The 25,473-nt window shown below is 47.4% G+C and overlaps 1 protein-coding gene across 50 annotated transcripts in view; it reads right to left on the reverse strand.

Annotated features, from left to right (window-relative positions):
* Positions 1-25,473, reverse strand: part of MAP4 (microtubule associated protein 4) — a 1,793,677-nt gene that overhangs the window by 692,690 nt on the left and 1,075,514 nt on the right. The gene's annotated exons all lie outside the window — the stretch shown is intronic.

The raw sequence follows: 25,473 nt of genomic DNA on the forward strand, positions 1-25,473 counted from the left end.
GAAACCTATCTTATCCCATGTGAGATTTTTATTATTGTGTCGTTTTGTACTTGTAAATGTTGTGTTGTCAGTCATTTATAAATGTTACATTATACACTATGTTTTGTATGTTCCACAGCCCTGATGAAGTCCACAGGTGTTGGACGAAATGCATTGGCTGTTTTTACAATATTCATGTGAGGATTAAAGAATATCTTCGATACTAACTGACGGCAAGGACTATCATTTTGGAAGCTATTTCATGGTGGTGCACTTCACAGTCGTAGATGCCAAACATGCGTTTCAAATTATGTGTTACATACCCTACTTTCCACATATTTAGTTAGAAAATGTCAAGCCATCGGAGGTTAAGTACAAAATAAGGATGCACAAACTGTTACAAAAAATTAATTGGTTTTTGCTTCTGCTCCCAGACTGAGTAGGACAGGTCACTGTGGAAGCTCAGCCTCCCTCCCCTCATGCAACAGATCACTGGTCTGATCACAGTCCTGGGCATTTGGCACTCCTCCAAAAGTCAACTGCCTGCTTAAAGTCTTCCGGTAAGCCGAAAACAAAGTCTAAGCGTAAGAAAGTCAGTCAGTATTCAACCCCATCCGCCAAAGACTAGCAAGAAGACACAAAGGCATCATGATACAGACTACTCTCCTCAATGTCTGTTGAATCAAAACTGACCCAGAAATTGGTTGCTGCGCGCCCAACATTTCCCAGCCGTCGCCTTTGCCGACCCCACAGAACATTGCAGCCTTCAAAATGGCCATGCTGATTTTTGTGCAATTCCGGTTTCCTATGGTGGCCTACGGGCCCCATTGAGCTTAAGGATCTTGCTTGACAGTCTTTTTTCATAAGCCATTTGCAAACTGATGTTTGCACATGGTGGGCATCTTGAGCTATGGAGTGTGTTGTGTGCATCTCGTAGCATAACTGGCACATTTTTGTGGGTTTCTGCGTTTGAGCCAGAAACATAACCCAGCTTATCAACTGTTTTCAGAGCATTTCTAAGGTCCTGTGTTCCACTTGCTTTCCAACCTCCACTGCAGTGCCAAGTACATTGCCTACGCCCTGCACCCACACCCCTGCTGCCAGCCAACCCTTGCTGCACACAGCCATCAGTCCTGCACAGTTTGGGCAGACAGCAGGAGCCGGCTGTAGCCCGGCCCTGCACACAACCCACTGCGACAAGCTTTTGTTTTCCATGTCTCTAGGTTCCCAACATCAGTGCAGTGGGGACAGACATGTTATAGTGTTTCCCCATGCTGGTGGATTCTCTTTTACTATGCAAAAGTTGTGTCATAGCCGTTTAAAACTCATTCATAAAATAAAAGTCAAATCAGGCATCTAAAATTGCTTAATTTAATTAAAGTTTTGGCTCACAAACTGACAAGTTTTGATGTTTTTTCATGGTGTGCAAGTCGAGTTTTCCACATCTGAGGGTACCCTTCAGCATCCACCTGTGGACCAAAACCTTTGGGGAAGTCCTCCCTAATGGGTGGGGTTTATACTAGGATTCAAGCCTACCTCTTACTACGAAAACTATAAGAATGACATTGATCCTCCGTTCACAAAAGCTCTTTCTATAAGTTTTAGGTTAGGTACATTACCGCTTGCCACCTTTACCGCTAAATGGAATAGTCAACAAGGTACCAGTAAAATAGGTCTTGCTTGCAGAAGGTCTGAAGAAACAGACTACCATCTCCTCTTTTTTTGCCCAAGGTATTATAAGAAGCGTAGGCGCTGGATCAATCAATCAATCATAACATTTGAAAAGAGCGCTACTTACCCGTGAGGGTCTCAAGGCGCTGGGCAGGGGTTGGGGGGTGCGAATGCTGCTACTGCTCGAAAAGCCAGGTCTTGAGGAGTCTTGAGGAGTCTTCTGAAGGTCAGCAGGTCTTGGGTCTGCCGTAGGTGGATGGGGAGGGTGTTCCAGGTCTTGGAAGCGAGATGGGAGAATGATCTGCCGCCAGAGGTCTCTCTTCGGATGCGGGGGACTGTTGCGAGGACAAGATCGGCGGAGCGGAGCTTGTGGGTGGGGGTGTAGAAGCTGAGTCGTCTGTTGAGGTACGCTGGTCCGGTGTTGTGGAGTGCCTTGTGTGCGTGGGTGAGGAGCTTGAAGGTTATCCTCTTGTTGACAGGGAGCCAGTGCAGGACTCTCAGGTGGGGTGTGATGTGGCTGCAGCGAGGGATGTCGAGGATCAGGTGTGCAGAGGCGTCTGGATGCGCTGTCAGGAGTTTGGCCAAGGCTCCTGCGTAGAGGGCGTTTCCATAGTCCAACCTGCTGCTGACGAGGACCTGGGTGACAGTTTGTCTCGTTTCTGTGGGGATCCACTTGTAGATCTTGCGGAGCATGCGGGGGTGTTGAAGCAGGAGGAAGAGACGGCGTTGACCTGCTAAGTCATGGAGAAGGTGGAGTCGAGGATGATCCCTAGGTTGCGTGCATGGTCGGTGGGTGTTGGAGCTGCTCCCAGTGCAGTCGGCCACCAGGAGTCGTCCCAGGCCGAAGGGGTGGGTCTGAGGATGAGGACCTCCGTCTTGTCTGAGTTCAGCTTCAGTCGGCTGTTCCTCATACATTCGGCGACGGCCTTAATTCCTTTGTGGAGGTTGGTTTTGGCGGCGTAGGCGTCCTTGGTGAGGGAGAGGATAAGCTGGGTGTCATCGGCGTAAGAGATGATGTTGAGGTCGTGCAGTCTGGCGACGTGGGCGAGCGGTGCCATGTAAATGTTGAATAGCGTTGGGCTGAGGGATGAGCCCTGGGGTACGCCGCAGATGATCTCAGTGGCTTCGGAGTGGAAGGGGGGGGGGAGGTGGACGCTCTGTGTTCTGCCTCAGAGGAAGGAGGTAGTCCAGTCCAGGGCCTTCTCTTGGATCCCGGTGTCGTGGCGGTGTGTTCGTAGTGTGCGGTGGCAGACCGTGTCGAAGGCGGTTGACAGGTCCAGGAGGATGAGGGCCGCCGTTTCTCCGTTGTCTAGCAGGGCCCTGATGTCATCGGTGGCGGCAATGAGGGCAGTTTCGGTGCTCTGGTTGCTGCGGAACCCGGACTGGGACAGGTTCAGGATGCTGTTCCCCTCGAGGTAGCGGGTCAGTTGTCTGTTGACTGTCTTCTCGATGACCCTCGCCGGGAGCAGGGAGATGGGCCGGAAGTTCTTGAGGTCCTTGGGGTCCGCGCCTTGGGTTTCTTGAGTAAGGCGTTGATCTCGGCGTGCTTCCAGCTCTCCGGGAGCGGAAGTCTCAGTGGTTGTCGGGGCGGTCGGGGCGTTTAAGCTGTCGTGGATGTCTGCGATCTTGTGATGGAAGAAGGTGGCCAGCGAGTCGCACAGGTCTTGCGAAGGTGAGATGTTGTTGGTGTTGGAGCTGGGGTTGGAGAGATCCTTCACGATGTTGAAGAGCTCTTTGCTGTCGTGTGCGTTGTTGTCTAGGCGGTCTTTGAAGGAGGCCCTTTTGACAGATCTGATGAGGTGATGGTGTCTACGGGTGGCGTTTTGTGGGCTGCGTAGCTGTCCGGTGTTCGTTCACTGAGCCAGTTCTTCTCCAGCTTTCGGTAGGTTTGCTTGGAGGCCTGGAGGTCTTCAGTGAACCAGCTGGCTTTCTTGCTGGTATGACTGTTGGAGGGTTTCTTGAACGGGGCAAGGGTGTTGGCGCAGTCGTCTATCCACTGTCTCAGGTTGCGGGCGGCGGTGTCGGGGTCGGTGGGGGTCGGCGGGTGGTCTCTGGGCGAGGGTGGAGGTTAGCTGGTCCTCGGTGACTTTGCTCCAGCAACGGCGAAGCATCTGTTGGGTGCGATGGTGCGTGGTGGGTTTCCGGAAGGTGAAGTGGATGCAGCGATGGTCGGTCCAGTGAAGTTCGGTGGTGTGGTTGAAGGAGACGTGGGGGCTTGCGGAGAAGATGGGGTCAAGCGTGTGGCCGGCGGAGTGGGTGGGTGTTGTGACGAGTTGCCTGAGTCCGAGGTTGGCTAGGTTCTCGATCAGGGTGGTGGAGTTGGTGTTTTTGTTCTCGAGGTGGAAGTTCAAGTCCCCGAGGAGGATGTAGTCCGTGGAGGTGAGAGTGTGGGTGCTGATGAAGTCGGCGATGGAGTCGCAGAACTGTGGTCAGGGTGTCTGTAGATGAGGGTTCCTCGGAGGGTGGTGTTGGGGTCGGTGTGGATCTGGAAGTGCAGGTGTCCGGCGGTGCGGAGCATGTCGTCGGTGTTTGTCGAGACTCAGAGTGTTCCTGTGGACGATGGCGATTCCTCCTCCTACTCCATTGGTGCGGTCCCTGCGGGTGATCTTGTAGCCTTCCGGGATGGCAATGGCGATGTCGGGTCCCAAGGATGGGTTCAGCCAGGTCTCCGTCAGGAAGGAGACGTCTGGGGAGGTTGAGTCGAGTAGGTCCCAGAGTTCAACGGCATATTTGCGGGTAGAGAGGGTGTTGAGAAGAGTGCATCTGAGTTAGTTGGGTTCTTTCCTGGTGGGTGGAATGGCGGGGCGGATGCTGGTGAAGCTGCAGTTCCGGCAGGTGAAAGGTCCTTGGGTGCGCTTCGGGGTGGCCAGGAAGCAGGTGTGTGATCGTCCGGTGTTGAGTGCGAGGAGGGTGCTGGCAACATAGCGGAGATGAGCGTTGTGGGGTTCGTGGGGGCCAGGGGTTCTGGCGTTGGCCACGGTCCTGGTGCGGACGGGCGCATACGTGCTTGCCTTAGGCGCGGCCGCCATAAGAAGGGGAGGTGGGAGGGAAGAGCAGCTGGAAGGAGGAGTGGACGAATGGGCGAGAGGGGGGGGGGGGGCAGGGCTGCAGGGGACGCAGCGGCGGGAGAACCGGGGGCAAGGGAACAGAAGGCAAAAAGGGAGCACAAGGGCACAGAATACAACGGGGAGGGGGGGAAAAACGGGGCAAATACAAAAGGAGATAAACGAGGCAATTACAGTGTGAAAAACAGAGGGAAAAATGAGGCAATTACAATGGGAGAAAAATGAGGGAATTACAGTGTGAAAACCGAGGCACAGACTAGGCAATACAGTGCAGAGCATGAGGCGGGCCGCAGCGGCGGGAGAAACGGGGGCAGGAACGGCGTGGGGCAAAAGGGCACAGAGTACAGGGGGGATGCAAAAAGGAACAAAATAAACAGCAGAGGAGGAGAGAGACGGGATAGTTACACAGTAGGAGCAATACAGAGCAACACAAACCTACGGCCGGCCACTGGCCTCGAACTCGTGACAGTGGCAGCAGCAGCGAGCAGGGGAACACAGGCACAACAGGCGGTGCTGTTGTGGCGTGGGGAGCAACCTGCCTGGAGCAGCCTGTATTGCTCCTCTGTGCCGCTTTTTAGGTGTTGCTCAATACAGGGTTGCAATAAGATTATGTAGAATACACACGTCTTTGGCCACTGTCTTTTCCATTACTAATTTCTTGGAGAGCATATGGCCAATTCTGTCTTTGCCTTACGATTAATACAAATTCCCCTCCCTTTGCGCCATTGTTTTATTGATTTTTAGAACCTGTGCTTTTAGCTGTGTTTTTTTAAGCTAGAGCACTTGCACTTTATTCAGCTTGGATGCCCTAAGAGTCAGGGTAGAGTATGTTGCCCGAGCTATCCCTGTATCTAGATTATTGATGTCCCACAATCAGATACATTCCTGTGATTTGTGTGTCAAATACATTATGAAAATGCCTAGCAACACATTTCTCTGGGGTTTCCATTTCATAAAATCTATTATTCTGGCCTGAAGTTATTAAAATTGTATTATAGTATGACATGTATAAATGGAACTTTTAGGCATGATGGACCACAAAAGGTTTTTGTCTATGGTCAAGTGTTAGTAAATTTGTTCTGTGTCTCAAGGCCAAGAGTGGATATTTCCATGAATATTTTATGCTTGGGATTTGTATATTTTTCAGCTTTTATTGTACTGTGTAGGAGGCTGTCTTACTATATGGCGCACACTTAATTGACGCACCTTGCTAATCCAGACAATCCTCATAATGATTTTAGTTGTATTTGATAAAGTTTGCAAGCTCTCAAAGTGGTAGCTGTGAAGAGGAGCCTTTAGGCTGAACTTGAAGGAGTGTAAAGCAGCTTCTTTTACCAAGTTTAATCTGTAGTGCAGGTTAGATGAATAGAAACCACTCAGTGTTTAACACATTGGTATAACTCCTACCCGGAGATAACAATACAGAAGGATGCTTTGCAATAATCAGGTAAGTAGCACAAAGATACACTGGTCGCCAGGGGTAGACAAACCCATGTATAAAGAAAGTGGAATGCGAACTGCAAAGGAGAACGGGAATGGACCAGAAGACCCAGAGGAGCCGGGGACTAAGGAACCACCCAATGTAAGTACCCAGGAACGGCACGGAGGCTGTGTGCAGAGTGGAAACACAGCCGCTTGCCCAATGGAAGGGAATGGAGAAGTTGTGGTTGCAGTTTTAAAGAATAAGGCTCTTTCCCGGAGGACCCTGAAGAAATCCTTTGGAAGAAGGCGGCTGGGGAGTCATCCCACCCATTGTATGCCCCAGGAACCAGGTTACCACCTGCATCAAGGAAGCCGGGTGCATAGGGGTGAAGTGATGTTGAAACCTGCCATAGACAGCAATGGGAGACTTCAAAGAAGATGCCTCTGGAGAAGCCTGAAAAGGAGTCCAGTGGAACTGGAAGTGAAGAGCCTGAAAGCAGAGGAGACAGTCTATGCCACTAGGAGGTGACCAGGAGGCACGGAAGCACAATGCCTGAAGAGTCAACTGTGACCTTGTTGCTGCAGCTGTGAGGACCAGACATCGCTGAGGAAGACCAGGAGCTGTGCACGAACTGCCCACGTCGTGTGTCGGTGTCCAGGTTGTCAGTGTCTGGTGGGAGCACCAACAAGCCTTGGTAGCCACAACTGGCGTGGAAGACGAAAAGGAGCAAACGTTGGGACCAGCAAGCTCCAAGGTAGTCACCAACAGCAGGGGAGTTGGAGCAGGCCCCGTGCAAGCAGGGGAGGCCACTGAAGCTTGAGAAAGCCCTCAAGAGGACACACAGGTCTAAGGCACAGAAGTCACAAGAGGACCTCTAGCAGCTCACGAAAGATGGCCCACAGTGCAGAAGATGCAGTGAGGAGACTGATTTTCGAGGGAAGCAGTGCTGCAGGCTAGAGCTTCTTGTAGCCCGAATATACCTTGAGTGCAGAGCCAACAAGCCTTGGCAATGGCAAGTCGATGCAGTGCACAGGGGTTTGGTCCCAGCGGCACAGAAGAGGGATACTGTCCTCAAAATTACTGAGAAGAAAGGTCAGGCATCTAGGGAGCTTCAGAACCACTACCCATATTGCTGGGACTCGGGAAGTCTGTAGGACAGGAGCAGTAGACCGGTCAGCTTCGTTGCAGTGTCTGCAGATCCAAAGGAGTGACTCCTTCACTCCAAGGTAGATTTCTACGGGTGTCCTTGAGACCCACAGGTCTGTCGAAGATCCTGAAAGAAGCACAGACGTCGAAGACTTGCAGAACAGCAAGACCAGTCGAAGCAGGAGTCTTCCTTGGGGCAGTCTCGGTTCCTCTCAAAGTTTAACGAAATCTAAGTGTCCAAACAATTGAAGAGAGATGCAGTTTCAGGGTTCAGTCTTGACCTACGAAGAATCTGAGGACCCACCCACAGGGGAGACCTTAAGTACCCTAAGGAGAGGGTTGGAACGACTTGGGGGTCCCTCCCAGAGGAGAGGATACTCCCATGTCCTTTGTCCAGTTTCACACCACGGCGGGAACCAAGGGTTCCTGAACTGGCTCAAACTGAAGTATGCAAGGAGGGCACCAAATGTGCCTTTCAAAGCAGTCTGATGACGCTGGAAAGGGCCCCCTCCCCAGCCCAATACACAAAGTCCTGTCCCTGTGACAGGAAACCTATTGTTCTACCTTCCACTGCATGAACTTTGCTCAGCAGCAGAAAGGCAGAATCGTGTCTGTGATCGGCAGCAGCAAAAGCTTGGTTGCAGGCCCTGAAAGCTTCTTACTGGGAGTACAGGGGGTACCCCAATGGAAACCCCAGTACATTGGACCGTACTTCCAACACTGGAATCTGTGTTGGGGTATACCAAACATGACCAGGTTCGGTACAGCCACTATATAGTTAGACATCTCTTAATGACTGAGGCCCTCACACTCAAACTCAAGCATGCTGCCCTTAGGACAGAGGATCCTGCCATAGGGGTGACATAGGTTTTAAGTGTAGTGGCCTCAGATATAAGGAAACATCTGCTGTGAGTAGTGCAAGCGCCAACTCACACAGGCTGCAATGGCAGGCCCGTAGTCATAGTTTAAGAGGACTCCCATGGGTGGCATATAAATGCTGCAGCCCATGGGAGACCCCTGGTGTACCTATTCCCTGGGTACCTTAGTACCATATACTAGGGACATACAAGGGTACACCAGTAGTAAATTGTGGAGGTACCAAAGAACTTACTATGTCAATAAAGGGGAGAAAACACAGTTGCTGGGGTCCCGATTAGCAGGATCCCAGCAAACTCAGTCATCATCAATCCACTTTAATCGATTACTTAAAATCATAAAAGTACAAGACAACATTTACATTCATATACAAATACAATAAATTACACTGTTGAGCTCATCATGAAAACATTCATAAAAATTATTTCATTGCTCGCAAAGCTAAAGTGCATAAAAAAGCATGGTCACAGAAGGAGTACCGAGCCATAAAAATCATATAGTATCTAATCAAACGAAAAGTTTCTATTGGCTATGGTTCTACCCCTCAACCTAACTGTGGCCACTAGAAAAGACGCTATACAAAAAGTTTCCCAGTTATTGGTTAACATTTGTAAATAGAGTAAGGCAGGTTTGGCCTGAAGAAAGCCCTTCTTACATAGTAAGGGAACCAAAAACTTCTTCCGGATCATAGAGTAGTGTTTACAGAACAGTAAAAAAATGTAGAGTATCTTGAATAGAGTGATTGTCACAGGAACATAATCCTGCATCCTCAGGTTTAGACCAAATAGGATAGTCCCCCAGGATAAAATGTATTAGATTAAATCGGAATCTAGTCAGGAGCCAACGATGAAATGGTTTAGTAACTATAAGCAGGTGTGGTTCTATTATCAAGGTTGTTTTCATTAGAGAATGAGCCCTTACTAATGGTTTTTGTAGCTCATTCCCTTCCCTTTCCATCATCATCATTTTTGTAAAATTACTTTTCACCCATTTCAGGTCATCCTTCCTAATGTTTTCTGGGAAATCATATAGCTCCTGGCGACCCAGTTTAGAGAACATAGATTTGACATAAACCAACCACGTGATATTACTCACTCTATCCAATTTAACACAATCCCGAAGTATCTCTTGATTGAGGGTTAAATCTGGATTAAGCCACACTCTGAGCCAGCAAAGTAACGGCGCCAAGCTCAGAGTATCAGATAAAAATCCCAATCCTAATTCCTGGTGCAGAGAAAAATTAGGGGTAGATTGCGGTAGTGAAAGGAGTTTCCGCAAAAAACTATTTTCCGCTACCTGTAAATCTGGTTGGGGTTTATATCCCCAAATAGCAGAACCGTATCCTGCTATGGCCAGACACTTAGAGGTGTATATTTTAATAATGGCCTCCATTGGTCTTGCCCCAAATCGTTTAGCAAAACCTAATACCGCAGAAGTAGATCTAATTACTGCGTTCTTTTTTAATTTTTGCTGTGGGGCCCAAGTACTCTTTTCATCGAAAACTACCCCTAAATAAGTAAAAGAGGGGACAGAAGACACTAAACCTCCATTACAATAAAAAGTTCTTGATTTTGTAGCTCTACGGCCTGTTGACAGAACATGCGATTTACCAATGTTAACAATCAGGTCCAGGGACAACATAAACTCTCCAAATGCATCTAATAGACGCTGTAAACCTACCACCGTTCTAGCCAGTAGTACAGCGTCGTCTGCATATAGGAGAACTGGAACTAAAGTGTCGCCTACCCGCGGAATGTCCAAGCTCGCTTTAACCAAAGTTTTGTCCAGGACATTAATGTAGAAGGTAAAAAGCAGGGGTGCCATAATGCACCCCTGTCGAACCCCTCTCCTGGATTTAAAGGGTTTGGAACACCTACCATCCTGGGACAACCTAATTGAAGCGGTAAGATCACGATGAAGATCTACTAAAAAATAGACCAAGGGCGGATCCAGACCCATTTCTAACAGAATAGACCACAGCTTCGACCTGTTAACCAGGTCGAAAGCTGAGGTCAGGTCCATAAATGCTAACTTCAGCGTACCCTCCTTAGCCATAGTATATTTTCCTATTAGCATAAAAAGGTTCAAGCATTGATCCATGGTACCTCGGCCTTTACGAAATCCATATTGTAAGTTACTTATAATATTATTATCGTCAGCCCAAACTGTGATCTTGCCTAATATAACTTTGCCTAATACTTTAACAACCAAATCAATCAAGGATATGGGTCTGTAGCACTGTTCTGCTTGGGTTTTCGGATCAGATAGAACCCGCTCAGCAGAGCCTCTCTAACCCAAACCAGAACGTTACCCCCTCCCTAGGGCCTATTCACACCTAAATAACCACATATATGTACCACCTAAGGACAGGGAATTCCTACTATATATACCAAGACCTACAAGTCACAGCCTCGCGGTCCCAAACGGACCCAGGACTTCCTGCCCAGACGGCAGCCACAGACTTCCTGCCCAGACGGCAGTCACAGCCTCGCGGTCCCAAATGGACCCAGGACTTCCTGCCCAGACGGCAGCCACAGCCTCGCGGTCCCAAATGGACCCAGGACTTCCTGCCCAGACGGCAGCCACAGCCTCGCGGTCCCAAACGGACCCAGGACTTCCTGCCCAGACGGCAGCCACAGCCTCGCGGTCCCAAACGGACCCAGGACTTCCTGCCCAGACGGCAGCCACAGCCTCGCGGTCCCAAACGGACCCAGGACTTCCTGCCCAGACGGCAGCCTTAGACAAGTCACAGCCTCGCGGTCCCAAACGGACCCAGGACTTCCTGCCCAGACGGCAGCCACAGGCTTCCTGCCCAGACGGCAGTCACAGCCTCGCGGTCCCAAACGGACCCAGGACTTCCTGCCCAGACGGCAGCCTTAACACGAGTTCATCCTATAATTACCACAACATTTACTATATATCAGATCACACAAAGACAGCTAGTTGAGCACAACTTGTTCCCCAGTTCGAAGGGCTCCTTTCTCCCTTATTCAGTTACCACCTACCTGATCAGGATTAACATCTGTCCATGTCAAGTCACAGCTGACTAGAAGAATAGGTTACCCTCTTACACAAGAACACGTAGCACATATTGCTTTACTACTTTATTTAGTTATTACATACACACTCACGGAACATAATATATATCACATAACCTGCAAAGAAAAGTGAAAGATTGAGTTGTACACTCTAATAGTAAGGGGTTGACATCACCTTGGTCGTATGTAGCCTGCACTCAATGGTCATCTAGGTTCCCTTCTCGTCTGCGCCTCGGCTTCGCCTGGAAGTCACACCTCCGCAATCACGGGTTTACTCCCGTCTCCCTCTCCGAGTCACTGGGACCTCTTCCTCATCGGCTACTCTCTTCTCTTTGGAATATCTATTTCTCGGTTTTTCTCCACCTCCAAGTTTGTCATCTGTCTTCCCTGGAATAAGTAGCAGCTTTACTACTAACGGCCAGGTGCCGCCCATGGACTAGAAGCAAGTGCCTGTATCTGCCTCAAACTTTTACTAATATAGACGTGCATTTCCTCATGGAAAATTCCAGCCCGTAACCTGCCGCCCACCAAATTCTTGTACCTCCCCGTGCCAAGGACACATTCCCAGCCGGCCGGCCTGATGTAGTGTCTTCGGCATGAAGAAAAATACAATCCTTCGATAAGGGCCGGCCTGAACCGGTTCTCTCCAAGCGAATAACACCTCCTAACTAAAACACTACCTATGACCTAGAAACATCCCGAGCTGCCAGAGCAGGAGGAAAGATGGAGTCTCTCCCGTTTAAGGCCTACCAGGCCTGAATTCAGCACGGCTCCATGAAATACCCTCACTACAGAACAGATTACCCCTAATACTAACGAATCTATCCCCTAGGATGTATATGCAAACCCTGATCTATGGGGAAGAACACAGGATCATGTCGAAGTGCCTAATAAATAGGCTCTATACACTACTCTAACCCTTAGACTTGAATGGGAAGAGACTGAAGTCACCTAAATCACCCTTCAACACAATAAGCAGTACATTTCACCCTTGACTTCAGTCTATTATACATTCATTAAATGGAGCTAACATCTGTGGAAGAATAATATGAAACAAAGCTAACTGATCTATGTCTAGTACCAAGTATGCAGAATTGAAATAATGAAGGAATACACTGAATAAAGCAACAGATAGAAATCAAAACAGCAACAGCAATCAAAATACCACCTAATATTTGGCGTAGCACGTGTATATCAGGTAACCAATTAAAGAGCCAGTCAAACCAGCCCTGGTCAATGTGTTTTCTAACTTCTTCTGTTAAGTCACGCAACTTGTCGATGTGAGCACGAATGGATTGTGTATGGTCAGACAAGTTAAAACAACAGAGACCTTCGAAGTCCGAGCAATCATGTCCATGTTTAAGCAAAAGATAATCAATGGCTGCTCTATTTTGCAAAATGGCCCTACGTTCATCCTGGGCGTCTAATAGCATGTCAGACAAAATTGGAGAAGTATGATTAATAGATTTCACCATCCAGCAGGCCATTTTCCCAATAGATTTGGCATTATAAACCGCCAAAGCAGGAACACCAATAATTGAAACAGCTAAGCCAAGGTATTCAGACTTGGAATATAAATGCAAAGATGGGTCACAATCCTCCTGTAACATTACAGTATCTCGAAGCACACGAGAGTTGGCATTCGGATGCGATGCGAACATCAACAAACTGAGTCTCGTAATGGCACAAGGGCCTCCGGAAATGTTTGCAGGGACAAATGGCCAGGAAGTATTACCACATGAGAAAAGCCATCCGGCAGGTAGTAACATCGTGCGATAGTGACTGGGGGTAACTACCAAACTATTGCAAGTCATATTGTTCTGAACTGAAACACATGTGGTCGGTGTCCTTTGAAAGCACAAAGTCCGTTCGTGAGTTGTAAACGAAGTGGCGCCTTTTAGTTTTAGGCGCAGACATTCAGAGATCGCACTAGGATTACACGTAAGAAAGAAGCACAAATCACCTTGTGTGATATTATAAGTAAGTATTTGGGACTGGATGGGGAGTTGCTCGTTCGGCAATTCAGTACATAGGGGGCAATATACATGGGTAGCAAAATCACCCAGGAGAATATTGGGACGGGCCTTCGAGACATTAAAAATATGAGTTAAAGTTTCCAATGAGGCGGGGACAGCAACCAGACAGGTCGCCAGAATGTCATGTACAGATCTCATCGGTGTCAAACAGAAGTGAGGGGCGTCAGTCACCCTCTTAGCAAGTGCGGTCCAAAAGTTCGATGATGAATCCCATGCAGCGAAGGAACGCAACACTCGGGTTCCCAGTTCATCCCGGGTTGATAGGATCCCTCCTTTCTCGTCGTACCAGTCCGAAAACAGTCCGGCTCCGACACATCCTGCAGCAACAATCCAAAGAATGATCTGAAAGAGAACCAAATACAGGCATTAATCATTCTCGTAAGTAACATTTGTCAGCCGGGACCGCTTCCCAGCTATCTTTCCCTGGTCTCATAACCAAAATGGTATTATCCTGACCGGTGGCAATGACCTCTGCTTGTTCAGGGGGATTCTTAGGCGACTGCACCCAAACTCTGGCCCCAGGATTATCCGTGGAGCCAAAACCTTTCTGGCCACGTACAGTTAGCTACGTTGGAGCAGTGCCTTTCATTAATACACCACTGAAAACAGGCATTATGAGTAATTGAGCCACTCGGTCAGTGCGATGTATCAGTAAGTCAACCTCACTGCTATTCAGCAGGAGCACCTTAATCTCTCCCTGATAATCACTGTCGATAATTCCTCCAAACACCTGAATGCCTTTTACAGCCAGCCCCGATCTAGGGGCGATCAATCCGAAATTTCCAGGTGGTATCTGAACACCAACACCTGTCTCTATGATGACTCGATCTCTACTTTTTATAACAATGTCATCCATAGCATGCAAGTCTAAACCTGCCGACCCTGGGGTCGCTCTACATGGAGCCAAAGCTCCGGGAGTAATTTCCCAATACATCACAGTTTCTCTGATTTCATTAGGCATAGCCTCAGCATTCGGGGGAAACAAACGCATGAGTGGAGATTCAGCATTTAAAAAAGGACGATTATTCAAAATCAATAGTGCTTGGGGCAAAAAGTCTCGCCAATTTTTATACTTGTCATCCGTTAACTTACGCAGCTGGTCCTTTAGCAGGCCATTCAATCTCTCCACCAGGCCCGAGGCCTGTGGGTAGTAGGGGATATGGAATATCCATTCAATATTGTTTTCCGCACAGAACTCCTGTACCAATCTTCCACGAAAATGGGATGCATTATCAGATTGAATTTGGAATGGCACACCATAGTACATCATAATTAATTCTAATGTTTTAATGGTATTCAATTGGGTAGCTTGCTTACAGGGAAGGGCTACCAGCAGGCCACTGTATGTATCAACAATAGTGCAAACATATTGACAATTCCTACTCATGGGAAGTGGACCAATGTAATCGATCTGCCAAATTTGAGCGGGCAATTTGCCGCGATGTAAATGACCTTTAACAATTTGGGGCACCTTACGCCGTCTGATATGCTGACAAACGGGGCAGTGTAAAATAACATTTTTGATTAAATCTAAGGGAATATAAATTCCTCGATCAGCAGCCCACCTGCTAGTGGCCTTCTCTCCAAAATGTCCTGCCTTCTGGTGTGCCCATTTCGCCAATCCCGCAATATCAGAATCTTGCCTGTCCACCACTGCCTCAGCAATTTTAGACTTCTCACCTGCAATGTTATGAAAAAATTTGTCAAGAGAATCTATCGGGGTGTGAGCGTCCACATGGAAGATTGTAACAGTACTCTGTGGGAGCATCTCCCAAATTTCTTGCCATAACTCTTTTCCCCATAATTCTTTGGAATGTAACTTCCAATTATGGGAATGCCAAGTTGGCAACCAAACAGCCAGTCCATTGGCAGTAGACCAAGAATCAGTGAAAATATGACATGTACCAGGTAACTCTTGTTTCAAAACTTGGTAAACAGCGTAAAGCTCGGCAAATTGGCTGCTTTTACCTTCACCAGTTGTGCTCAACAATTTCTGTGTGATCGGATTATAGGACACCGCCTTCCAGTGCCGTGTCATCCCTATAAACCTCGCTGAACCATCAGTGAACCAAACATGGTTTCTTTCCGCTGCGGACAAATCATCAAAAGGCTTACCCCACTTGACAGGAGACTCCTGTGCTAAAGGTACGGAACATTCACTCTCAGTCTCAGTCGATGGCACTCGCGCCACCTGCTCATGTAAAGAAGCAACTCCTTTCGGGCCCACACGTGCCCTGTCTTGTTTGTACCATTTCCATTTAATCACACTCGCCTCTTGAGCGTGTCCAATTCGGTGAGTTTTCGGCGAACTCAGAACCCACTGCATGATAGGAATTTCCGGACGCAGAACTATATCATGTTCCAAAGTCAATTGCTCGGTATCCACCAGAGCCCAATAACAAGCAAGTAACTGTTTCTCAAAGGGTGTGTAACGTTCACCAGCATCAGGTAACTTTTTGGTCCAAAAACCTAACGGTACTTTAGTCCTGCCTTGTTTCTGCCACAAACTCCAATTTGCATAAAGGCCCTGTACAGACACATTCAAATCCACGTCACCATCACGTACAGGCCATAAATCCAGAGCATGTTGAATTGCCTCTTTTGCCAGACTAAACGCATCTTGCTGTGGTTTATCCCATTCAAATGCATTCTTTTTACGCGTGACCCGGTACAAGGGGGCCAATATTTGACTCAAATGAGGAATATGCTGGCGCCAAAAGCCAAACAGACCAATGAAGCTCTGGGCTTCTTTCCTATTTCTAGGAACTGCAAAATCAAGAATCTTCTGTTTAACCTGAGGGATCACTTCACGGTGCCCTTCATGCCAATTAATACCCAAAAATTTTACAGCCTGGGACGGACCTTGCAATTTATCTGGGTTGATTTCCCAACCTTTCTCACGCAGGCACTCAATGACTCTGTCTAATTGGGTCTGAACTTCCTCTTGTGTTTCGCCTTGGATCAAAGCATCATCAATATAATGACATATCTGAATTTGGGGATGAACCGGTACCTCAGCCAAATGCTCTGCCACCAGCCGGTGACATATCGTAGGACTATGCACATAGCCCTGGGGAAGACTTCTAAACGTCATCTGACGCCCGTTCCATGTAAAACTGAATTGTTCCTGACACTCTGGGGCAATCGGAATTGAAAAGAAAGCATTAGCAATATCAATGGACGCGTACCATGTACCTGGATGCTTTTGGATTCTCTCAATAAGTGTAATAACATCCGGTACTGCAACAGTCAAAGAGGGTGTGTGCTTGTTCAATTCTCGATAATCAACGGTCATGCGCCAAGAGTTATCACTCTTACGCACCGGCCAAACAGGATTATTCCAAGCAGAAGTAACTGGGGTTATGACTCCTGCATCCACTAACTCCTGAATAGTGGTACTAATCTCCTCATGACCACCTGGAATACGATACTGCTTCTGACAAACCACTTTTGTCGCATGGGGAACTTGTATGGGGGGCATTCTTAAACGACCAACCCGTATAGGTCTGGACGATATATAATGCGTTGTTCCAAATTGGTAACATCCGTCATCTAGATGCAAAGTCATTCCTCTCAAAATATCAATCCCAATTATGAATTCTAGAAGTGGCACTACTAGTACAGAATACTCTTTTCTGGGAATTCTACCTATTCTCATTTCAAGCAAAGTTTTAACTGCAGGGGTTTCTTTTCCACCTAATCCGGTAATAGTAAAAGGCTGACCTGTAAACTTCTTTGATTTTCCATGAATAAGAGTGGCCTCCGCTCCTGTATCTACCAATGCTCGGGCCCTTTGGATATTATGATGTCTCCAATAAATATCAATATCTACATAGGGTCTATTATCTCTGTGAGCCCATCTGCGTACCGGAGCTTGACCTATTTCCTAGTCATTCTTACTGCATTCTGTGTACCAGGATAAATCAGGATAAAGACTCTCACGTTTCTTAGGTATCGGTACCTCCTGTTCATATCCATTCCCAGTACGGAACGGATTCGTATCTTCTGCATTGTACTGCGGGTTACGATCGACCAAACTGTGACGATCCTCTCTCCTCCTCACCTCAGGGGATTGATCCCTATCATCTCTACGTCTGCTGTAAACATAGTCAGTTCTCCCCCTTTCTCTTTCCCCCTCTCTCTCCCTGTCTCTCTCTCGACGGGGGGACACATCACGTGCAGAACGTCGATCATCACGACGAACAGAGCGCCCACGGCGGTCATCACCGCTACCGTCAGAACCACCACGATCACACTCAGTGGTCCGAACACGCCGGGCACCCTCCTTTCGATCCAAGCCACGTTTGCGAAACAACTCCCACAAACGAGCGGTAGTCTCACCATCAATGTCCTCCCTCCGCACACCATCAGCCAGAAGACCAGAAAAAATATCACGTCTAGTAAGTTTATTTTCACCAGGAGTACGAGTGTCAGGCCGGGACTGACGTTCAGGTTTAAACCACTCACCCAACTCACCGAGTTGGCGCACCGATTCCAAAACCGTAGATAATACGTTACCAGTCTGATTAATCAATAAAGTCATCATGACCTGCTTATAGGCAACAGGGGAAGATCGAATGATACGGTTCCGCACAGAAGATGTCAATGAACCATCAAGCAACCTGTCAGCAGTACCCAGAAAAATTGCCGTTTTCATCACCTCCTCTTTGAGACGTTGAGCAGCATCACGCAAAGTATACCACGGCTTGTCATTCACAGGCCAGTCAGATTCAGTAGGATATTTTAGATTACAACCCTCAGTCGCCAATTGGAGTAAAGAAATCTGACCAACACCATTATAGTTACGAAAATTATCCTGCACAGTAGAATCCAAACTCAAGGAACAGAACTTTAAACAATCGCCAGTATCCGACATAATACCAGCAGCGCCCAGTTCATAAAGGCGCACCATCCATGTGAGCAAGGACTCACCAGCTCGCTGCCGAAATCGCTGCAAAATATCACTAATTTCCTGCTGAGTAAAGTCTTCTAAACAGTCCAAAGAAATACCCTGCGGAGCATTGGGAGACTGCTGCAACTTCCGACGGAAAACTGGATGCGCAGAAACCGCGGGACGAGCATCACAAGGAGCCTGATCAGTACTCGTAGAGGGACAATCAGTGTAAGAAGCATTGATCCCACTCGAAGAACGAGCGTAATCACGGGGTGCACCATCAAAGGTGCGAGAAGCAGACTTACAATCATGGCGGGAGCGAGAAGACTCGCGCTTGGCAGACTCCTCACCCGAGGAACAAGAATCAGTCGAGTTCCAGATATTACCATCTCATTCATCAGGATTCCAATCCAGCCCGGCTGTCGCCACGACCAGACGCACCTTTCGCGTCGAAACCCGACCGCGCCTGTTCTTGTATTTATAACGAGCAATTCGCACAGCCGCCCGTTCGGCAATAGTTTGGTAAGTCTCAAGTTTATCAGCAAGCAACTTATTTTGACACCGCAACAAAGTATGAGAATTCTGAATCTCAACAAAGTGCGCTTCCACATCTTTAAGAGATATCTGTAGCTTCAACAGTCTCATGCAGAATCCTGTATGCAGACAAAAGAATCCAACCTCTGCGCCCCAAAATGGGAATCTCCTCACCCTTCGATACGGGTGCCTTCTGCAAACAAGCAATTACATCAGCCGGCTCTGCCAGCTCCAAAGAAGAATTCCAATTCTCACTCAAACCAGTAGAATCAGCCCACTCACGGGCCAAGGCTTCATAAGGCGTTGAATCCCATCCGGGAATATCAACGGGCAACTTAAAAGTAGATTTAGACCTTCTAGAAAACATCGTGAAAAAGGAAAAAGAAGAAAAGAAGAGAAAGAAAAGAAGGAAGAAAAATAAAAACTATACACACAAATATACAGAAATAAAAAGCAAACAAAACCACGCACGCGCCGAAAGCAAACACAAGACAACCACAACGCACACAGGTTTCGTAAACGGTTCGTGACGCCAAATGTTCTGCTTGGGTTTTCTGATCACATAGAACCCGCTCAGCAGAGCCCCTCTAACCCAAACCAGAACGTTACCCCCTCCCTAGGGCCTATTCACACCTAAATAACCACATATATGTACCACCTAAGGACAGGGAATTCCTACTATATATACCAAGACCTACAAGTCACAGCCTCGCGGTCCCAAACGGACCCAGGACTTCCTGCCCAGACGGCAGCCACAGACTTCCTGCCCAGACGGCAGTCACAGCCTCGCGGTCCCAAATGGACCCAGGACTTCCTGCCCAGACGGCAGCCACAGCCTCGCGGTCCCAAATGGACCCAGGACTTCCTGCCCAGACGGCAGCCACAGCCTCGCGGTCCCAAACGGACCCAGGACTTCCTGCCCAGACGGCAGCCACAGCCTCGCGGTCCCAAACGGACCCAGGACTTCCTGCCCAGACGGCAGCCACAGCCTCGCGGTCCCAAACGGACCCAGGACTTCCTGCCCAGACGGCAGCCTTAGACAAGTCACAGCCTCGCGGTCCCAAACGGACCCAGGACTTCCTGCCCAGACGGCAGCCACAGGCTTCCTGCCCAGACGGCAGTCACAGCCTCGCGGTCCCAAACGGACTCAGGACTTCCTGCCCAGACGGCAGCCTTAACACGAGTTCATCCTATAATTACAACGACATTTACTATATATCAGATCACACAAAGACAGCTAGTTGAGCACAACTTGTTCCCCAGTTCGAAGGGCTCCTTTCTCCCTTATTCAGTTACCACCTACCTGATCAGGATTAACATCTGTCCATGTCAAGTCACAGCTGACTAGAAGAATAGGTTACCCTCTTACACAAGAACACGTAGCACATATTGCTTTACTACTTTATTTAGTTATTACATACACACTCACGGAACATAATACATATCACATAACCTGCAAAGAAAAGTGAAAGATTGAGTTGTACACTCTAATAGTAAGGGGTTGACATCACCTTGGTCGTATGTAGCCTGCACTCAATGGTCATCTAGGTTCCCTTCTCGTCTGCGCCTCGGCTTCGCCTGGAAGTCACACCTCCGCAATCACGGGTTTACTCCCGTCTCCGAGTCACTGGGACCTCTTCCTCATCGGCTACTCTCTTCTCTTTGGAATATCTATTTCTCGGTTTTTCTCCACCTCCAAGTTTGTCATCTGTCTTCCCTGGAATAAGTAGCAGCTTTACTACTAACGGCCAGGTGCCGCCCATGGACTAGAAGCAAGTGCCAGTATCTGCCTCAAACTTTTACTAATATAGACGTGCATTTCCTCATGGAAAATTCCAGCCCGTAACCTGCCGCCCACCAAATTCTTGTACCTCCCCGTGCCAAGGACACGTTCCCATCCGGCCGGCCTGATGTAGTGTCTTCGGCATGAAGAAAAATACAATCCTTCGATAAGGGCCGGCCTGAACCGGTTCTCTCCAAGCGAATAACACCTCCTAACTAAAACACTGCCTATGACCTAGAAACATCCCGAGCTGCCAGAGCAGGAGGAAAGATGGAGTCTCTCCCGTTTAAGGCCTACCAGGCCTGAATTCAGCACGGCTCCATGAAATACCCTCACTACAGAACAGATTACCCCTAATACTAACGAATCTATCCCCTAGGATGTATATGCAAACCCTGATCTATGGGGAAGAACACAGGATCATGTCGAAGTGCCTAATAAATAGGCTCTATACACTACTCTAACCCTTAGACTTGAATGGGAAGAGACTGAAGTCACCTAAATCACCCTTCAACACAATAAGACCGGAAAAATCGAGCAGTACAAGCACCTTGGTTCACTCCGTTGACCCTTTTTAAAGACCGGAATAATTGTTGAGTGACACCAAGATGAAGGAGGCCCAATCAAAGCCACAGCATTAAAAACATTAAACCAAAATCTTTGCCCAGAAACTGGGGTTATGCTTATAAATATCCGCTGGGACATGATCTGGTCCTGGTGCTTTGTTACTTGATGTATCTTTTATGGCCTTTTCTATATCCTCGACATCAAAAGTAAACGGAGGTAAACCTTGTTGCGAAAAGTTATTAGACACTAGATCACAGGGATCATTAGAACCGTCGATCCCTTCAAAATGGTTCAACCATTGGGCTTCCGTAACATTATTGTCCTGGCTGATGTTATCCAAACCTGTAAAAATGGGAGTATTGACAATGGACCAAAACTTGGCACTATCTTTTAAAACATTGACAGATAGGAGGGCATCCCAGGCTTCTGCTTTAATTTCTGATTTTCGCCTATGGATCGCAAGCTTATAAATTTTCCTTCGACTCGCTATCAAGGGCCTGTCTTGCGGAGAAGTTTTTAAAGCTAAAATTAAAGCACGATGTGCTTGCGAGCAATTTTCGTCAAACCATTTTTCTTTCAATTGCACATACCCTTTGGATTTAGTAATCAAATCTGTAGCAATCTGAGAACAGATACCCACAAAAGCTTCCAATGTAACGACCTCTGAATTTAAGGGGTCGCTACATACTGTTATAAGGTCCCTGGTGTTCATACATAAATCATTAAAAAATAGAGTAGGTAACACTTTGGTCCACTTAAGTCTCCTGTCTTGATCGCGAGTTACCAAGTTATTAGGACCAAGTGTTGCCCCTCCCAATTCTAAGAACCCACAATTACAAGGCAATTCCAAAAAAACAGGATTATGATCGCTAAAAGGTGAGGATATGGCATTGTAATAGAACCTTATCAAGCAAATTATGAGACAGGAAAATATAATCAATAATTGTCTCGCTTTTTTTAAATATATAATAACGATTAGTGGAATTAGCAAAAGAGGGTTCAAAAAGATCTATTTCAGTCAAAAAGCTCTCCAGGGCAACACCTCGAGGGGAATGCTCGAAGTGTGGGGTCTCTGAATTAATATAAACCAAATTATCAGATATATTACAAAAATGGTCACATAAATGAGTGTTAAAATCCCCTAAAAGTAATATATAACAGATAGTGGATTGATCTCTCCTGTATTCAACAAAAAAATCATTCAGTTTATTCAAGTGCTGATTAGTTACTATACTGTCACTTGAATTATAGAAATTAATCTGTGACAATTTAAAATTATTTGGGCGGCTTACTTCTAAAACCAGTAAATTGGCCGAATCAACCTCTAATCTTGATAGTGAGCCTTTAAGGTTATGGGACAAAAGGAACATCAATCCTCCCTTCGCTCTACCAGCCTTAGATGGACATGCCGGTAGGGAGAACGATCTATACCCATCTATCCAAAAACCGTCCCCCTTATCCCATGTTTCCTGTAGGGCGATTATATCATATTGTTTTATGGTATTCAGCCATAGAGTATCGTTTTTCTTTGAATTGAGGCCGGAAATATTCCAGGTAATAATTTTGCAATTTCGGGTGAAATCTTCACTACTCTCAACTAGGTCTTGGACCATAGGGATCAAATCTGCTCTGGGCACCCCTAACCCCAGTGGTCAATCATTCTGATCCATCTGGGTTAGTGGAAAAAAACTATTAGAAGTCAACAGCCCTTTATCCCTGGGAGTGGGCAATAAAGATGGATATTGTACTGGTAATGTTACGGCCTTACTCTCCCTTCCATTAAATGACCTACTGACTCGATCATGGGAGATAAACCTACCCGCTTGGGGAGGGTTGATAAGGTCATACATTCTCCTAGGGGGGGGGATAAAAGAAACCCAACGGCACAGCTCTGATATCCCCACCAAAATGGTCCGTTACATTCCAAAGCATTCTACCAGGTGTTTTGTGATCACTAAAATTTACTATAATACAATCCCCAGGAACACATTTGGGACCATTACCCACCCAACCGACTCGCCTAGCCATAATAATATTAGCAGAAATCCCAACAGGGCCAGAAGAATGACGCTCACACCAATGCTTGGTCTTTCTCAGTAGGGCAGCTGTGGGTTCGACATCGTCAGCTGTTAGAGGAGGAACCCCTACTAAAACTACAACCAGAGGAGTGGCTTCTGGTGGTAGGTTAATTGTGCATGTGATAGGAGACAATGTTTTCCCCGGCTGCACTACATTCTTGTTACATAAAACGTTCTTGCTGCCCACAGTACAATCAATACAATTCTTGTCACCAGTCAAAAGAAGTCCATCACCAGCTTCTCGTGCATTAGAATCTAAATGACTAGCTACCGCCTCTAAATTTGGATTAACCCTAGATAAAGAATGATTCCTTTGTGAGGGCATATCAGCAAGATCAACCTTAGGACAGGGATTCACCACTGGATTTAACCGTCCACTATTCAATAAAAGACGATTTGCATCGGATTTAAACGAGTCAATCATAGAATCCAAGCGATCACATTTTCTCCTCAGGTCCGCCACACACGTATTCATAGTGTCAATGACATCCTTAGCAACGTTAGTCAGTATGGCCTCAAACCGCGACGAGAAAATCTCTTCCACCAGATTCCGTAGCGCCAATTGTATATTATCATCCAACCCAGAAACAGTCTTTGCTATACTTGCTTTGGGCCCCCTTTGTTTTTTACTGTTTTTTTTTACTGCAGCCCGTGACCCCTGTGACTTATAATCCTGACATTTAGACATATTTACCGCCTCAATAACAGGAACTTCCAATAATAAGTCCCGTTCCCCCATGCCAGTTCCAGCAATCTCCGGGAGTACAGTGGCAATGTTTGGTCCATTAATTACGATCACCTCAGGATCCAGGGGTATAGATGACATTTGAACAGGTAACAGGTCTTCACCCTCTCTCGAGGTTATGCCCAGTTCCCTTTCGGCAACCTCAATTTCATTATTCAAAACCCCCACAGCTGTAGTCCGATAGGAGATGATAGAAGTGGATTTGCGGGGTACTTTAGCATTAGAACCCCCCTGTACCTGATTTCCAGCCAGCTTCCTCTTACCCATTTTACTGATGATAGGGACGTGGCCCAGCCTCCTTCTGGCTCCGACGGGCGCGGACGGGCCCGCCCTTGACCCGGGCAGCGCCCGCGCGCGTCCCGCGCTGCGATATGCCCTCGCTGCTTTTGAGGGCTTCAGGCGCCGTTTCTATGACACGGATGCTGTGCGCGATGTCACGGTGTCTGGGAAATGAAGTTCTCAATGTGCAGGTATGCCGTTCACCTCACGGCTCAGCAAGGGACAGAACAGCCGTTCCCCTCACGGCAACGTTGTATCAGGGATCTGCCCGACCACCAAAACTGCCACTATCAAGTTTGTAAGCACGTCCAAACTCAGTCAAAAACACACTGACACCAGGCAAAACGTGGGGGTAGCCATGCTAGAAGGATGCTACTTTCCTACATACTGTGGTTCTTTATTTCATTTTTCTAACTGTACTACATTTATGGCCATTGACCGAAATAAAATAAATACAGAGAAGAGGGTGAGGTTTGGGTGCAGGGTGTGGTTGAAAGTGAGACCCTGCTGCCAACCCCCACTAAGCAAGGTTGAATGCACTGCGCAGCTCCCAATGGGTACTTACAGGTGAATCAAGTACATCATTAAAAAAAAATTAACATTCACAAAAATATATGGTTAAAGATTAGCTATGGTTCAGCAAACACAAATCGCAAAAGCTCTGAAATTCCCCAGGCAGAGTATGTAAAGCACAATGCACACTATAAAGCATGCCTCCTGCTTTGTTCACTACACCAGTATTTTGCGGGCATCTGATAAACGGCAACAAAAAGGAAAATTAGCAGGGGGTGAGTTATGCTATGCATTGTATTTTGCATACTATGACTCGTGAATGTCCGGGCTTTTTCAATTTTGGGTTAACAAACCATTAACTTTTTTTCAGTGACTGCGAGTGTAGTGAGCGAGTGTGAGTGTAGTGAGTGTAGTGAGCGAGCATTTTAGATAGCGAGTGTGTGAGCACGAGTGAGTGAGTGTGTGCCCTACTAGCAGTTGCTGGAAGGCAGTTCTAGTTAGTTTCCACCCCCACTCAGATACTCATTCACCCACTCAAATACCCACTCAGGTGCTCATGCATTCACTTACAGACTAACTCGGAGAGTGATGCACCCATGTACAGACCCACTCAGAGATTCATGCACCTACTTAGAGACCCACTCAGACTCATGCATATAGTCTCATACCCACTTGGAGACTCTTACAACCACTCACAGACCCTCCTGGGAACTCATGCACCCACCTACAGACACACACACACACTTACATATGTCTTCACAGACCCACTGAGACTCATACACCCACTCACACACTGATACAGTCACACACACTCAGTCACAGACCCTCTCAGAAACTTATGGACTC

The sequence above is a fragment of the Triturus cristatus genome, chromosome 10, assembly GCF_964204655.1.
Source record: "Triturus cristatus chromosome 10, aTriCri1.1, whole genome shotgun sequence".
In the NCBI taxonomy this organism is placed as follows: domain Eukaryota; kingdom Metazoa; phylum Chordata; class Amphibia; order Caudata; family Salamandridae; genus Triturus; species Triturus cristatus.